This window comes from Girardinichthys multiradiatus, chromosome 19, assembly GCF_021462225.1.
Source record: "Girardinichthys multiradiatus isolate DD_20200921_A chromosome 19, DD_fGirMul_XY1, whole genome shotgun sequence".
Lineage (NCBI taxonomy): Eukaryota > Metazoa > Chordata > Actinopteri > Cyprinodontiformes > Goodeidae > Girardinichthys > Girardinichthys multiradiatus.
This window is the reverse complement of record NC_061811.1, coordinates 21,112,721-21,130,695: the sequence shown is the minus strand read 5'-3', so window position 1 is coordinate 21,130,695 and position 17,975 is coordinate 21,112,721. Positions and strand designations below refer to the sequence as shown.

The 17,975-nt window shown below is 38.8% G+C and overlaps 1 pseudogene; it reads right to left on the bottom strand.

The window, feature by feature from the left end:
* Nucleotides 1-357: 357 nt before the first annotated feature.
* LOC124855843 lies at nt 358-1,101 on the bottom strand (annotated as a pseudogene).
* Between the last annotated feature and the right edge of the window lie 16,874 nt (nt 1,102-17,975).

The window sequence follows — 17,975 nt, the reverse complement described above, 5'->3', positions numbered from 1 at the left end:
ACAATAAAAGACCTGAAATATTTCAGTTAGTGTGCAATGAATCTAAAATATATGAATGTTAAATTTTCATCATGACATTATGGAAAATAATTAACTTTATCACAATATGCTAATATTTTGAGAAGGACCTGTACATTAAAAAAAAGATTCTACAATTTTTTTAAAATCATGTTTACTATTTGAATGAGAAATCCTTTTAAATTCAACCAAAGGAATATCTTTCTGGTTGGAAGCAGATGTCATTGACCCAGAGTGCACTAAAATATTCTTAGATATTTTATTTTAAACATTTTATCCTAACCTAATAGCCGTTACATGTAAATAATCTCAAGTGCACAGTCTGCAGAATTCAAAGATTGTCTAGTTTAACCTAATGTCACTGGGGACATCCCTGTTTATTACATCAAATCTAAAATGTTTTATTGCAAAAATATGACTTTTAATCACAGATAACCCTTGATCTGAAAGCTAAGAATCACATTTGTCTTACCAATGGCTGCTGTACGCAGCTGCTGCATATGTGCCTCTAAAACAGAGGGGTCCCTGGAACTGTACGGCCCTAAGGAGGGGTAATAGTTGGCCCCAATGTCGTCAGGGGGTTTGTGCCTTGTGGATATTCCTGAGCCACCTTTGCATCCCAATGTGGCAGCTGTGGATGGTCCCAGTGGATGTATTTCCCATCAAACCTAGGGTTTCCATACCATACATAGTAGAAAGCATGGAGATAGTAGTTGGGAGGAGGAAACTTCCTCAGTATGCTTTCCAGCTCTGCTTCTGTGTCCGACTGAGCATGGTCATTCATTTTGGTCTGTTCAGATTTTTTGTTGTAGCCCCACTGGTTCTGAGAAGCAGTCGGTCTAAGATTTACTTTAACCTCCCCAGAACGTTGAGAAGGAGAGTCCTCTGGGAAGAAAGCCTTTAATACCAGCGTTATGATGAGTACGAGCAAAGGCAAAGCGATAAAGCCGATGCAGGATTTGAGCCTAAACCTGGCCATTCTTCACTCACTGTTGGGAGCTTCCCATAGTTCATTGTTGAAACGGCAGCGAGGGGCTGATGGTGGACAGGGTGCCACTGAAGGTCAGACGGAGGGTTGTTGTTCAGCCTGGTTGTTTGGGGAAACAAGAAACATGACTGCTTCAACATATTTTGGTTATTTAGATTTTATGTATGAAACAGATGAGATATTAGAATCAATTATAAAGCTTTTAATTTTTTTAAAAATCTGGTTTTAGAAGCTTTTAACGAAAAAGTAGAGAGATTCAACATGAATAAAAAAAAAGTTATGTTTTTCTTTCTAGTTCTACTATAATAGGTCATGATCATAGGCATTAATGACAAAAAATACCTCATTAGTTCTTTATGTAAAATAAATTATACATTGATTAAAGTGATTTTTGGGGTTTCATCAAAACATTTTAGGTTGAGATGCACCGAGAAATTTGTTGATTGCCAGAATCGGATGATTTTTATGTTTGACCGGCTATAAATTATGATTGGCTTGATGGAAAATGAAAGTCTGGACTTTTCCTGATCGGTGAACACACCAAACAAGGTTTCACTGACGACACTCTTCAGTGTGGACACTGGCACTGAGGAAAGAAGCCTCAGCAAGTTTTAGAATTGGTGAGGTGTTTAAAAGTGAAATCAGACGAAAAACAAAAAGGTCTAAGAAGCTTTTTAAAAGGAAACTATATTTTCTACAGAGGCAGGACAGTTTTCCATTAAGGCTGCAACTTCCACAGACAACTGAGAAGAGAAAGTCTCACAGCAAACTGGGTGTCTTTTATCCTTTTAGAAAAGTCAAATTTCATCTGCAACATAGTACATGAATGCGGCACCTGTAGCCCATTTCCTGCACACGCCTGTGCACGGTGGCTCTGGATGTTTCTACTCCAGACTCAGTCCACTGCTTCCGCAGGTCCCCCAAGGTCTGGAATCGGCCCTTCTCCACAATCTTCCTCAGGGTCCGGTCACCTCTTATCGTTGTGCAGCGTTTTCTGCCACACTTTTTCCTTCCCACAGACTTCCCACTGAGGTGCCTTGATACAGCACTCTGGGAACAGCCTATTCGTTCAGAAATGTCTTTCTGTGTCTTACCCTCTTGCTTGAGGGTGTCAATAGTGGCCTTCTGGACAGCAGTCAGGTCGGCAGTCTTACCCATGATTGGGGTTTTGAGTGATGAACCAGGCTGGGAGTTTTAAAGGCCTCAGGAATCTTTTGCAGGTGTTTAGAGTTAACTCGTTGATTCAGATGATTAGGTTCATAGCTCGTTTAGAGACCCTTTTAATGATATGCTAATTTTGTGAGATAGGAATTTTGGGTTTTCATGAGCTGTATGCCAAAATCATCCGTATTAAGACAATAAAAGACCTGAAATATTTCAGTTAGTGTGCAATGAATCTAAAATATATGAATGTTAAATTTTCATCATGACATTATGGAAAATAATGAACTTTATCACAATATGCTAATATTTTGAGAAGGACCTATATGTGGGTTTGACAAGAAGTACGTACTTGAGGGAAAGAGGGAAATTAAGTCAGTTTTACTTGTTCTCATTGTGTGGGACCGATGTACACAATACAATCAAGTAAATTGAACAAACTTTTTTTTTCAGTGTGCAGAGTGTCGAATGGGGGTCTTTGTACCCTGCAAATGTAGTATGTTGATTTCTTAGGAGCATTCAATTCACGGGATTAATACTGGTAGACGGTCACTGGGGTTTCTCACAGAACTGACATACCTCTTGGCTGACCCGAGGTCTGATTTTCAACCATGGTTGTTGAAGTTGTTGGATCCTCATCATCGGTAGAGTATGTTATGACGGGAATTCCGATAGGTATCTCAGTTGAGGAAGTATATGATGCAGTTTCTTGTTCATCATCATCTTGGCATGCGTTGCTTTTCTCCTCCGCTTGACGATAAACTCTCTTAACTCTAGCCATTGTTGAACGGGTGTTCTTTTCCAACGAATGCTGCATGTAAAGTGCAGAGTTTTATCTCTGTATTTAAAGTAAACACTAAAGCACGCCCTATTGTTTTCATCGGGCTATTCAAGGTTTAACGATGCTTACAAACACACCCCCTCTATTTTTAATTGGTGCTGATGCCAAACAGTTTCCGATAATACCATATTTGTCTTGTTCTATTTATAACATACACACCCCTGTGTTTTAATTGACTCATTTAAGGTATCGCCCCTAATGACGACAACCAATCAGAATCCACGGTTACGCCCCCTTGGACACACCACCTGCTTGACCACTGACCTCCCACCCACATGGCACCCACATGGCGCCAACCGGAAGTCCCGCCCTCACCGGAAGTCCCGCCCACCTGTCAAAGAGTTTGACGAAAGGGTGTACTTAAATTCTCTCACATGTTTAGGGATGATTTAATGTTGATTTCAACATCAGGCCAATGTGACTTTGCCTTTACAGATACCAGGCAATTGCATGATGCAATGTTTGGCCTTACATCTAGTGACCGTCTCTTACCATTTTGACTATTGGATGCTCCTGCAACTACCTGGTAATACATCTTTCAGTGCGTGATGCCATCATTTATGTCATTTGATGCCTGTTTTATCCATCATTTTCTCATATTTTACATTGATGTAATTCAAATGAAAACAAAGTGGTTAGCCTTCAAACATTAGACATTCTGGCCCATTTCTGGGAAAGTGGGTGTTTTCGACTCATTCAACTAAAAACAGACAGAACAACACTGTGGGAAAGAGCTTCCATCCAGACAAGCATCAGCATTAAGAGAACCTTACCGTTGCTTCATGCAGTTTAATGGCTCACGCTGGTACAACAAATGACACCAAAACATTGCCGCACATCTGAATTTCTGTCAGCAGGAACACAATTACTGAACGTGAATAAAATTACAAACTGTGATACTGTAGTATCTGTGAGCTGGAGGAAGATGAGTCCCCAGAGAGAGACGCAGCACAACAGACGAACTAATTTTAGAAAACCACTTTACACCAGTTGAAGTGATGAGGGAATATTCAGAGAGTAGCAACACAGTGTTACAAAACTCTACATTAGTAACAAAGATGGTAAAAAGGTATTTTGCAAAACATTAAATGTGTTCTGAGTGCTGTGTGATATCACTGACTTATTTTGCCTGATGAATGAATCAGTGTGCAGCACTATCTGTTTTGTCTTATTTGGATACTGACGAGGATGTGAAATGAGAAAGATTCTATCTTTAACAAGATGGTCATCTTATACAAGTGTTTTGAACACAAGTATTCTGACATATAAAATGTCAATTAAACAGCTAGCCAGCCTAACAGCCTTTCACTGATCAGGTAGTGAGGGAATAAAATCCAGGAGGAAAACCTTAACATCCCTCTCCCCAGTTACAATCTTCAGATCATTCTGGGTGATGGTGTTTCCAGGCCAGATTGGATATATAATCTCTTCAGTGTGTCGACATACCCTGAAAACCTACAAATCGAGGTGCCGATGAAGCCTCCTGATCAAATGCCCAAACCATCTCAATTGACCTTTTCAGTGAATGAGCAGTGACTCTTCTCCAAAGCCTTGTCCACATGACAGAGCTCCTCTTTAAAGCTAAGAGTATCTTATAACCAAAGTTGTGAGAGCCAGAACATATATGAACCATTAAATCAAGTGCCTGCTTTTTGGCTTGGCTCTGTCCACACCATGAAAGATTGGAGCTGCACCTATATTAATACAGACAAGTCCCCAAACCATCTTCTCATCATTCCATCCTGCCATAACTTATGAACAAGACACTAAGATACTTTAAGTGCTTTGGCTGAGGTGAAGACTAACCACCACCCTTGAAGTAGCAGTTCACCTTTATGCTATTGTGAACCATGGGCTCAGACTTACAGAAGCAACCTTCTATTTGGGTCCCATCACACTCTGAGGCTCCTGTATCACCACAAATGGGATTGGAATCCAGGTGGAGCCCTGGTGGGCTGTAATTTTCCTTTGGAATTAATAGTATTTTTAAAAATGATTTTTAAATTGAAGTGAGTAGAACTCTGCGCTCGCAACAACCTCGACTTTGTCATCAGACTGAAGACGCAGTTCTTGCTTTTGGTATTAAAGGACCTGATAGCCCTGATTTTTAAAGTATTTCAAAATATATTATTTCTAATCATCAATTATAGATTTTTTCTTATAAGGCAAATGTCAATTAACCTTATTTAACTGCTCTTTGACATTTGAATTTTTATCTTTTATGTGTAATGTACATTTATAGTTTCAGTTTAATTTTTTTTATGTCTGGGAAGACTAAATCCTCTGCATAGCAAAATTTAGGTTCCTAGTTTGCTTGCTAAAAACCAAAATAATCCCTTAACCATCCACCCTACCCCCGGTTTATTTGCTTCAGTCCTGTAAGAAAATGCAGAACCTTTTCTTGGGTGTGAGGCTTTTGCAAACATTTTCCAATCTACAACATGACCTGCCCTTCTTAGTATAGAAAAATCTTGGAGATAAATTTTAATTTATTCACTATTTTATGCACCACTGCAACTTGCCAGAAAGAGGGAGAGGGAACTTGTTTTTGGAGCTGCTTTAGGAAAAAAACAGTGCATCTACCAAAAGAAGCTGTACTGTATGCAGGAGGCTACTGAAACAATCCTTCACAATAAAGACTCCTGATGTCACACAGCCTCCTGTGGTTTCAGTCCTGCCTGCAGTCTTCCCAGCATGCACCATTAATGGTCGCCTGAGATAATTTTAAGGGAAGAGAAGAATAGAGACAGGTAGGATGCACTAGAGTGCATCACACTCTAATGTGAACCATTAGCAATCAATCAATAATTAACCATTTAAATGATACAGAAAAAAAAACTCTGGTAACAGCTTGATTCTATAGTTCAAGTCAAGTTCAAGAGAAATATGCTTTTACTGCCTCCCATGCGAGCTTTTTCAGACTTTGATTAGACTCAATCCATGAAATATATTTTAATTGTTAATGTGGCATGGATCAGGGTTTCCCAATCCTGGTCTTGCAAAATGTAGATATTTTCCTGCTTCAGTGCACCTGGTTTCAACTAATGAGTGGCTAAATGGTTTCTGCAGAACTCACTGTTTAGGTTATTCATTTCTAAAAAAGTGGGATCTCTCAACTTTTTTTATACAAGTACCTCTTGTGTAAATGCCAAGTCTTCTGTCTACTACTATTTTGATAGATATATTAAAGCCCTATTGGTTTTCAGTTTGTTGTGTTATATTTAAAAAAAAAAACACTCATCCATCAGCACTCCTGGCACACCTTTTCAATCTATTACGGATCAGAAACAAGCGGACCCAAGATTCAGCCAGACACAGTACTGAAAATTTAAAAAGGTTTATTCAGCCACAGGAAAACGTCACTCAGGTAAAACTCCACACAGCTACTGGAAATCACTGGGGCAGAAAGAGGGATTAGTGACTTGTAGTTTCTCCAGATATTGCAAGGATCAGAAAAGTCACTAACCTGCTTTTGTCTTGGGTAGAACTTGAAACCCAGAGGGGAAACCTCGGTGGGTGGCAGGCAGTGATCTCCACAGCGCAGGTAGGAGATACAGGTGACTTCATGTTGAATAATCCAAGGGCTAGGCTGGCTCAGTAATCCGGGGACAGAAACAGGGTCAATAATCTGAACAAGAGACGTCAGGCAAGGAGCAGGCTGATGCATAAACCAGATGCGGGAAACAGGGTCAAAAACCAAAATCCAAACAGTCCGACAGGGAGCAGGCAGAGAGGCAAAAATCCAAGAGGCAAGGCAAGGTCAAGAAACAATGATCAGACAGAAAGGAACGCTGGATATCTATTCACACGATGGCTTTCAAAAATCTGGCACTGTCTGCTTGTCAGAGTCAGTATATATCAGGGAAGACACAGGTGTATGGCATTCCACAGATTGCACTGCACTGTAGCAGCCACCAGGTGCATCTAATCTGCTGATTGCAGCCAGGGAGACAGGGTAGTGCAGATGTGCCAGAATCTTAACACAATCAGCAATGCCTGGTTCACACGGTAGGATTCTTATGCCGATTTTTGTCCCAATCTTCCCCTTCTGACATGCGCTGCTTATCGTGATGGCTCTTAAAATAATCTTATGAAATAATCCTGCCTTGTGTTGTGTGTTAAGTGATCTAGTCTGCATGGAAGTATGTCGGCACCACTCAGACCTCAAATCGGGGATATACAACATGTTGGATTGTCTTGCCCCTTCCATGTGGGGTGTTCCCTGACAAATGACCATGATGCCTGTTAAATGTGACATATAGCAATCAGAAAGCAACGTGACAGAAACACAGAAGGGAATTACTCACGTTTGATCTGGAAAGAGTTTGCGAGATTTCGTGTCTGACATCTGAATGTTCGTGAGTGAAATCTGTTCATGTGTCATGTGTTGTGCTTGCAGTGTGATTGGACACCACATACTGTAGAACCAAACCTGTTATTTCTATGATTTTTTATTGTCACATGTGGGGTCTCTGAGGTTTTGAAAATAAGCCGACAATTTGAAAATCCTGCCATGTGAACCAGGCATTATTGGTTGAAGGATACAACTAATTATGCATTACACATTTTTACAGAGAATTTTAAAAATTTTTTTGTTGGAAAAAGAAACACAGTTATTGACCGTCATAATTCCAAGACCTAAAAATCCAATATGGCTGCCTTGTATATCCATCCATCTATCCTCGCGGAGTGGTTGGTGCCTATCTCCAGTGTTTACTGGGCGAGAGCCAGGGTGCAGTCTTACAAATAATGGTGGTAAAGAAACTGTTTTTGTACTTCCAAACGATTTGTATCTAAATATTCCGTTTTCCACTGAAAATCCTAGGATTTAAATGGCTGTTATTTGTTTTTTTAATTGGGTAAAAGGAATCCCAGGTAATTTGTGTGCATTTTGTTTCAACTTCTATAAAAGGCCGTGGAATATTTATTTATTTAAATGTTTGCAAGGGAAAAAAAAGCAGGTGATCACCTGAGCAAAAGTCAGAACACTGCAAGAAAGGGTCCACCAGTCATCGTTGCTCAGGACATTACCCTCCCCCTCATACATCCTGGGGTAATAAGGAAGTCCTACCCTCAAACTAGGACCTTTTATCTGGGAACGTGTGGACCTGGGCAATTGAAATCACCTGAGTAAAATTGTATTGAAACATGTGGAGGGCTTTCAAAATCCCCGGTAATGGCTGAAAGTCCGTGAAATGAAAAGGGGCAATTTAGCTGTAAACAGTGTTTTACAGTCTCTTTTGTAAAGATGCTGCCACAATGTTTGAAAGTACAAAATTGAGAGAAATACCATATTATTAGCTTTTTACTAGTAGATACTGAGATCAGTGGTTACTCAGCATATTAATTAGCAAATCCCACTGTTCTCTGAAAATTTTAACTGGAACATGGTAAAGTTGGGTTTGATGGCATTCCCAGTTTAAGGTTTGACTTCAAAGACATCTGGGAGATGGGCATAACCATTTTCTGGTTTTAACAAACAATTTCCAATATTTCTTCTGAGTAACACTAAAGACAGATTACTTGATATATAGTTTTCATGTACCACCAATGGTACTTAAGAATTATGTCTCTAAAACACTCAGAACAATGTAATCCAATAATATAATCCTGGTTTGTGAAACCTTTTCAATTGTTTTTTTGTTATTTCTTTTCTGAAATCCTATATTTTTTCACTCTAGTGAACTAAATACTATGTATTGTTTTGTCCTGTGCTGTTATTACATTTTTTACAGTACAGTGCAGTTGTTTTTTTTTTTTTTTACAAAATTAAGATTTTTAGATTTTAAATAAACCTTTTTTTAATGTGATTTATTTAACTAGCATAATAAATATGAAACAAATTTGAAACAATAGTGGCTTTTAAAAGTTTGGTTGACTGGTTAAGTTTTTATTCACCTATCGTCACCCATGATTAAGGGGCAGTGATCCCTCCGGTTACTAATAAGTCATACAGAGCTCATCACTTTCTTCAGCCACTCTGCTATGATTCTTTCCAGCTCTTTTCCCCCTATGAACATTCCAGGTAAAAGCACAAGATGACTGAGGTTATGGTGATTTTTAGCATTGTTTTTACTTTATATAAAGTGCAGTTTGTTTTTTGCCACACCTAAATGTTGTGGAGCATGAAACAAAATGTATTTTCAGATAAAGATCACCTGAGTACTGTGGTCTTTTGTTGCATCTTCAATACAGAAGCATGTAGATAAAATATAAAGATTGATAAAAAAAAAAACACATAATTGATGTGAAAAATGTTGCTGTTGTCCCTGTGTGGCTGCATGTAGTCACTGTGTTTTTGGAATTGCACAAGGCAGAAATCCCCCCAGTTTCTGAGTCAGCATTAGAGGAGTCTTGCCGCATTCAGTAAGGGGAAAACAAATCACTAGGGTGTACACTAATAATCCTTTCAAAAAGACAGCTTTTGGCAAACAAAATGTTGTGATTTTCTAGAACATGTAAGGGATACATTTTATAGGCTAAAAATGTCTCCTGTGAGATTTAACTGGAGAGGGCAACATCTCTTTTTAATGATAAAATGAGTGCAAACTGTAACTGGACGGCCAGTCTGTGTCCTTACACCAACATGTTTCAGATCTGGTAGCCCCTGAAGACATAATCAAGCGTTTGGACATCATGTGCAGTAGTGGTTCAAAATAAAGCTGCCTCAACTTCCTGCATCCTGAAAGAGCACCCTCAAGTTATATTACAGATCCCTCTGGACCATCTGAGAAAACTGCTGAGAAATACAAAAGATAAATAAGAGGAAACGGACACAACTTGGACCTCAAGACTGGCAGAGGCTTAATGTGGAACGCTTACTGCAATTAACCAACAAAAAGAGCCCCCTCACACGTTTATTCATTCTTCTGTGGCTACACATTACAGCTCAAGGTCAGAGAAGGCTGGCCTTAATTTTGAAAAGACAGTTAAACATACTTCACATGACTGAGTCCTTTTCATCAGTTTGTTTTAGTAAATATACAGCTAGGGTTTTGTACTGACATTGCATGCATCCATTGAGTGAATATACATACATACATATACTGGACATACAGTCTAGTCCTGTATGTCCTCTGATCCTGTGACCCTGCAAAGATTACACGTATATTTGGCATATATTCTAGAAACTTTCCAGGAATAGTTGATTTACATTTTGTCTGCAATTTGTAGCCACAAACCCAAGTGTATGTCATTGGAATTTCATGTAAAAGTTAAATAATGTGTAGTAATCCATTTCATTTACAAATACAAATCCTGAAAGTGTTGCATACATTTTTATCAATTCTTTGTAAAACCCACCATTGCTGCATTTACACCTGCAAGTCTTTTAGGGTACAGTGCCTTGCGAAAGTATTCGGCCCCCTTGAACTTTTCAACATCTTGCCACATTTCAGGCTTCAAACATAAAGATATAAAATTCAAATTTTTTGTAAGAATCAACAACAAGTGAGACACAATCGTGAAGTGGAATGAAATTTATTGGATATGTCAAACTTTTTTAACAAATAAAAAACTGAAAAGTGGGTCGTTCAGGGTTCTGTTCAAAGAACAGAGAGCATCATGAAGACCAAGGAACACACCACACAGGTCCGAGATACTGTTGTGGAGAAGTTTAAAACCGGATTTGGATACAAAAAGATTTCCCAAGCTTTAAACATCCCAAGGAGCACTGTGCAAGCAATCATATTGAAATGGAAGGAGTATAAGACCACTGCAAATCTACCAAGACCCGGCTGTCCCTCTAAACTTTAATCTCGAACAAGGAGAAGACTGATCAGAGATGCAGCCAAGAGGCCCATGATCACTCTGGATGAACTGCAGAGATCTACAGCTGAGGTGGGAGAGTCTGTCCATAGGACAACAATCAGTCGTACACTGCACAAATCTGGCCTTTATGGAAGAGTGGCAAGAAGAAAGCCATTTCTCAAAGATATCCATGAAAAGTCTCATTTAAAGTTTGCCACAAGCCACCTGGGAGACACACCAAACATGTGAAAGAAGGTGCTCTGGTCAGATGAAACCAAAATCCAACTGTTTGGCCACAATGCAAAACGATATGTTTGGCGTAAAAGCAACACAGCTCATCACCCTGAACACACCATCCCCACTGTCAAACATGGTGGTGGCAGCATCATGGTTTGGGCCTTCTTTTCGTCAGCAGGGACAGGGAAGATGGTCAAAATTGATGGGAAGATGGATGGGGCCACATACAAGACCATTCTGGAAGAAAACCTGTTGGAGTCTGCAAGAGACCTGAGACTGGGATGGAGATTTATCTTCCAACAAGACAATGATCCAAAACATAAAGCCAAATCTACAATGGAATGGTTCACAAATAAACGTATCCAGGTGTTGGAATGGCCAAGTCAAAGTCCAGACCTGAATCCAATCGAGAATCTGTGGAAAGAGCTGAAGACTGCTGTCTACGAACGCTGTCCATCCAACCTCACTGAGCTCCAGCTGTTTTGCAAGGAAGAATGGACAAGAATTTCAGTCTCTCGATGTACAAAACTGATAGAGACATACCCGAAGCAGCTTGCAGCTGTATTGCAGCAAAGGGTGGCGCTACAAAATATTAACGCAAGGGGGCCGAATAATATTGCACGCCCCACTTTTCAGTTTTTAATTTGTTAAAAACGTTTGACACATCCAATAAATTTCATTCCACTTCATGATTGTGTCCCACTTGTTGTTGATTCTTCACAAAAAATTTGAATTTTATATCTTTATGTTTGAAGCCTGAAATGTGGCAAAAGGTTGAAAAGTTCAAGGGGGCCGAATACTTTCGCAAGGCACTGTATGTCTTAAACAACTTTATGCAGCTGGAGACTGAAATTATTCCCCCATTCTACTTTACAAAAAAGCTCAAACTCAGTCAGATTGGATGAAGAGCATCTATATACATAATTTTTCAAGTCCTGCCACACATTCAGGTCTAGAGTATGAGTTCTCCATGGATAATTGATTTAAACCATTCTTTTGTAGCTCTGAATGCATATGTTTACAGTCACGGTCATGTTAGTAGGTGAACCTCCACCCAAGTCTCAAGTTTCTTAAAGCCTTTATTTTTGAAGAGATTTAAAGAGTGCTCACAGTTACTAATTGTTGTCCTCTCAACAGTTTCTCCCACCTGAGTGGTGGATCTCTTCTGGTCCTCCAGAGTTACCATTGGCCTTTTGGCTGCATCTCTGATTAATGTTCTCCTTCTTCGGCCTGTCAGTTTAGGCCAGTTTGCAGTTGTGCCATACTTTTTCCATCTTAGGATGATGTATTGAACAGAGCTCTATGAGATGTTTAAAATTTGGGACATTGTTTTATAACCTAACTGTGCTTTAAAATCCATGACAATGCTTGTTCACCAATGTTCTCTTAGCCTCTTAACCTCTGAAACCTTCACACAACATCTGAAAAAGACCATTGGATAAATGAACAGTTTCTTCTTTCAACAATTTTTGAGAGGTATATTTTCCAGCAATTTTGACCTCCATGTTACAAGGCAAAGTGAAAATAAATTGACTTAAAGATCAAAACATTTAATTTTTTGGACCTAATCTAAATCCCCACTAAGAACCTGCAGTCGGTTCCCAAAAGGTGGGTGGAAAGAAAGAAGCAAACATCATGCTCAAATCCATCTATTTCATCTTTGTGAAATGTGTGTGAACAATTAAACAAGTTTAAAGCATGCCTATTCTCCATCCAATTCCAACACTGAGGTAAAAGCAAATAAAACAGGTATAACCCAAGGATGACAATTTACCTTTCAGGTAGGTCTGAGTAAATTCAAGTAATTCTATGTGGACAAACATTCCAGGAGCACTTATAACTTGACAGCATGTCATAAAATATTTATGATATTCCTTGTTGAATGAAAGTCTCTCTCTTCAGTTATGGTAGCGATGTTTATGCATTAGATCAGCAAACAGGTTTACAACATTTACCTGCTACAGTTGGATGCAGTGGTTTGGTTCCATTTGTCAGTTCAAACAGTTGGATAACACACTAGCGGATGGCGTCATGTGAGGAATTGTTAATGGTTACAAACGCTTCCTTCACTCTATTTACTGAATGACATTTGCACAATGTTCTACAGAAGGGTGAGCTGAGGTAAGCTGCTGAGATACATCCTGCTGTGCCTCAGATGTCACATTGACTTACATTATTCCATGCTCGCTGTTTGAAGCACCGCTCTGCTATGAATGAATACATATATTTGTTATTATTATTATTCAAATAAAACCTTGGATGATATTTATTTCTTATGGAACAGCTTGAAGTTTTGGCAGGTTAGTCTGTGAGCTTGAAGTGTCACTCTGCTGTAGATCTTTATTAGTGTAATCCGTTTTTGAGTCACATAGTTTATTCAAACCAAACAGGGATTCAGTGATGTGTAATAAAACAGTAAATCATGTTCTGGCCACCTAGGAGTGACAAAACAAGCAGTGAACAGTTTTATTAACCTGTTTAACCTAACACCACACATCACCTTCAACATACCATGTTCACAGTGATGTGTACTATTAGTTTCCTACCACATATGGCATACTTGAAGGCCTCAATTTCATGTTTCATCTAATCAGAACCCTTTCTTTCACCCAGATGATGGCTTGCTGCAAACTTTAAACAGAACTTCCTATGACTTTCTTTCTATAACAGATTTCTTTAGGTCACTCTTTTCATACAGGCCAGACTTGTGGAGTGCATGACAAATAGTTGTCCTGTTGCTGGATTTTCTCACCTGGGCTATGGATCTCTGCAGCTCTTCCAGAGTTGACCTGGGAATTTTGGATGCTGCTCAGAATAATGCTGTCCTTCCCTGGCCTGTCAGTTTAAGTGGACAGCCATGCCTTGTTATCCTACTCAATTTCTTGAACAGTGCTCTATGGTCAAACCTTGGGATATGGTTATATAACCTATCCCTACTTTAAACTTCCCCATAACTTTCCTTTTCTCCGACCTGTGTGGTCTGTTCCTTGGTCTTCATGATACTTACACAGGAAAGAAAGGATAGAAGGAGAAAGAATTAAGGTCAAAAGGAAAGAAAGACACAAGAAAGTAATAATGGGAGGCCATAAGAGAGCAAGAAAGAGAATGTTTAGAAAATGGAAATGAGCCTGCATCAGTCGATCAATCCCCAAGTATTGATCTCTTTCTACAAGGTAGAAATTTTAAATAATTTAACATAAAATAAAAGTGTGAACATGATATAATAATAGTTACATGAAGAGAAAATTGGCCCCAGGACAGAAATTTAAATTTAACAAAACTGAAGGGAATTACAGAAAGCCCTTCACCACTCTGTAGTGTTTCCATCTAATGAGCTGTCAAATCAACTGAGTAATGCTTGACTTAGATACTAATAGAAATTAAAAGGCACTTGTGCTTGACAGTTTTAAAATGAATTGACTGATAATTTGCAGAGAAAGATTTTACATTTAAAGGATGTTCATTGTTATAGATTACAAAACCTAACAGGATTTTATGTAGGTTGATAACCTTTGATAAATTACATGCTGCTTCATTTGAATTTCCTTTCATGCAAACCCCAAAAACTAAATGGAAGCATCAATGGAGTCATAGGTTTTCCCTCACTTTAAGAGCCTGATCTACTACAGGCTTGCATGATAGCTCACACAAAGCTGATCTACTAACCATTTGCACAGAGGATTGCGCCTGTCAAATAAGCAGAAAAGCAGGCACAATCCGTGCAGAAGGAAGCATCGGTACAATGACAAACGACAGAGAGAGAAAATCTGTGCACATGTTAAAGTATTTGGACTATCAGGAATAAAAATAGTAGAGACATATCATCTATCCAGCAAGGCTGTTTTTTGGGCTAAGGCCACAAATAAAAGTCATGCCATATCTCCTATGGAAAACCTCCTTTTAACGCTGCATGTTGTTGTGTCTGGATGATTCTAGAACGCCATCACTTTATGGCAAAACATCATTGTCTGGATTGCACTGAAGAAGCGCTTCTAAATAGCCTGCATGGGATGGATTGATGCAGCTGGACAGCAGAAACAGCTCAATCTGATTCAAAGCCATTTCTCATGCGCCATTTGAGGTACGAAGTTTATATTTCCTTAAGCATCTAAGCCAAAACGAAAAACACAGTGACTGAACTTTAATATTGTGGCATGTTTTGAATCCAACAAAACTGAATATTAACAGTCATCAAAGAACATGAAACTACAGAAAAAAAACTGTCTTGTGTCCAGTGCGAAAGGGCAGGTGCCACTATGGGTTTTTCTGATCACGTGCCTGAATGTGTTCAAACTTGGTGACAGCCAAACCATGGTGACAGCCAGTTGCACACACAAAATCCTCATTTACATAGGGCTGTCCGCAACACTTTTGTACCTGTTATCCTTTGTGCAAGCAATCTCACTAATTGCTTGCACACACTAATGCACACCCACTAATTACACATGCTATGTTTTTGTTAGCATAAGCAATTTAGGGCTCCTTATTTGGGATCTTAGTAGATCAGGCCCTACGTCTGTTAAACGTTTTGTTTTTATGAATTTAAAAGCTATTTAGAGTAACTTACCCCAAACAATGTTTATTATAACTTGGCCATCACATTTACCTTAAAACGAGGGTGGATTGTTCCTGTTCCGGATCGGAGAATGGACTTTCAGAATCACTGCTGAAAAGTATCCCACTGAATAAAGGGGTAGGGTAAATTGTAGCAACAGTTAAGATAGAATTCAGCCTGAATTAGTCTACAAATAATACAGAAAGTATAAATTAGATAATGTAAAACCAAATACCTAAGTTCCTAAAATATGAAAAAGTCAGATTGTTCCTCAATTTGGCAAATATGAATATATCAGAACTTAAATTTATGTGTTTCAAAATATGTGATAACTGAATCCAAATGTAATAACACAAGGATGTGATTGTATTCTCCACAGTCAAGGGAAACATTTTTTCACTGCTGCCTCGCATATTATTACACCATCCAGCTGGTATCGCTTGAATGCTTGTTACTAGGAAAGTGAGGAAAAGGAAGTAAGACAAAATAATATCTGCCAGGCTCGCATTTCAAAGTTATCTCTGGCTCGACAACTTTCTTGCTAGATAAACAACCCCTGCTCTGAGCTTCCCTCCAGTGTTATTTTTATTGTGGTTATTAATGCGGTGTTCTGGAAATAAAGAATCCCCATGAATGTTGCGATAGGGCTGCAGATGATAGATAAGGGCTGCTTTCAGAGAGCATTCTCTGTAATGGACACCCACTATTAATGGGAATATGAGATCCTCCTGGCTCCCACACCCCCTTCCCTCTTCAAACTTTTTGTCATGACCTCCAATGCAGTCTGCTGAGCTTTTATACAAACTCACAATAAACTGCTATGGGTCGTGTTCATGTATAAAAGATCATGGATAGAATATTTGCAGGCTGCTGAGGTGTGCAAAAGCTGTATTAAAGTAAAAAAAAAAACGTGAACAGGAAAAAATAAAATACTTCAGTGAATCTAAAAGGGGTTACTGCCCTGAAAAATAAAACATTAGTAATATATTTTTGTAAGAGTAAAAAGTAACTGAAGGTCAGAGATGAAAGAAGAGAAAGATTAATAGTATGAGTGGTCCCAGTAGGCAAAATACCCCTCGAATTTACAGTTATTTTTATGTACTGATTAAATATGTGCTGATAAAAAGTTGGTTTCAGTTACAAAATTTCAAATGACTGATTTTTGTCTCCGGTGATGACAATGAATCAGCATGGGTTGACATGTAATCAGACGCCCTGTAGATATCAGTATTCTCATCCTAAAATAACACCATCTACAGACATGAGTTGACAAGTCGTAGAATAAGTTGTTTCGTCTCTGCCTATCATCTGGCTTTGTTTTAAACACCTCACTGATACTGAAAATGGTTAACTTTGGGGTTTCTTCACTTCACTTCAACACACTGTAGAGTGTTGGCTGTTAAAGCAATCAGCACTTGGGTACAATGTGTTCATCGGTCGATGGCCAATCAAGCTGAAAATCATTCCCTTCCTGTTACCAACAGTTTTCTCCCTGCAATTTGAGTCTTTATTTTAATGTGAAACAAGGCAGAATTTTCAAGCATCTGAAATATTCATATTAGGCACCAAGAGCATTAGTCCAAATTGACCAGTGATCGGTATGTACTGAGTTTAAACTAGTTGGTAGACTATAAGCTGTTTCTAAAGTTATGTTTTTATGTTTTTTCTTATCAATTTACTTTCTTTTATTAAAGGTCCAATTGAAGGGATGCAGAGTTCAAAAAATAATTCAATTCAGTTTTATTTATATTGCGTCAATTCACAACACATATCGTCTCAAGGCACTTCACAAAGGGTTTGGAATGGTAAAGGGTTGTGGTGAGGTTAGATTAAACTACTGAGTGTCAGAGTTTGGCCATTTTAGAATGGGCTATGTGTAGGGGTACTAAGTAAAATAATACATTGATAAAGTGTGTCCATGTATTAATGAGTCTTTGGTTGCTGGCATAATTTACCTCTCATCATCTCCACTCGGAGCCGGGTTTTTCTTTGTAGGTAAAAAGGATGGATCCCTATGCCCATGTATAGACTACAGGGGACTAAATCTGATTACAGTTAAAAATAAATACCCACTCCCACTCCATAATTTGGCTTTTGAGCCTGTTCACGGTACTACAATCTTTTCTAAATTAGATCTGAGAAACGCTTATCATTTAGTCAGGATCCACCAGGGGGACGAGTGAAAGACTGCATTTAAGACTCCTTTGGGACATTTTGAATACCTGGTGATGCCTTTTGGCCTTTGTAATGCACTGGCAGTTTTTCAGTTGCTCGTCAATGACGTTCTCAGGGACTTTTTGAATGTTTTTGTTTATCTTGATGATATTCTGATTTATTCAAAGGACGTTGAGGAGCACTGCCGTCACGATCGATTAGTCCATCAAAGACTGTTAGAGAACTGGGTGTTTGTGAAGGCTGAGAAGTGT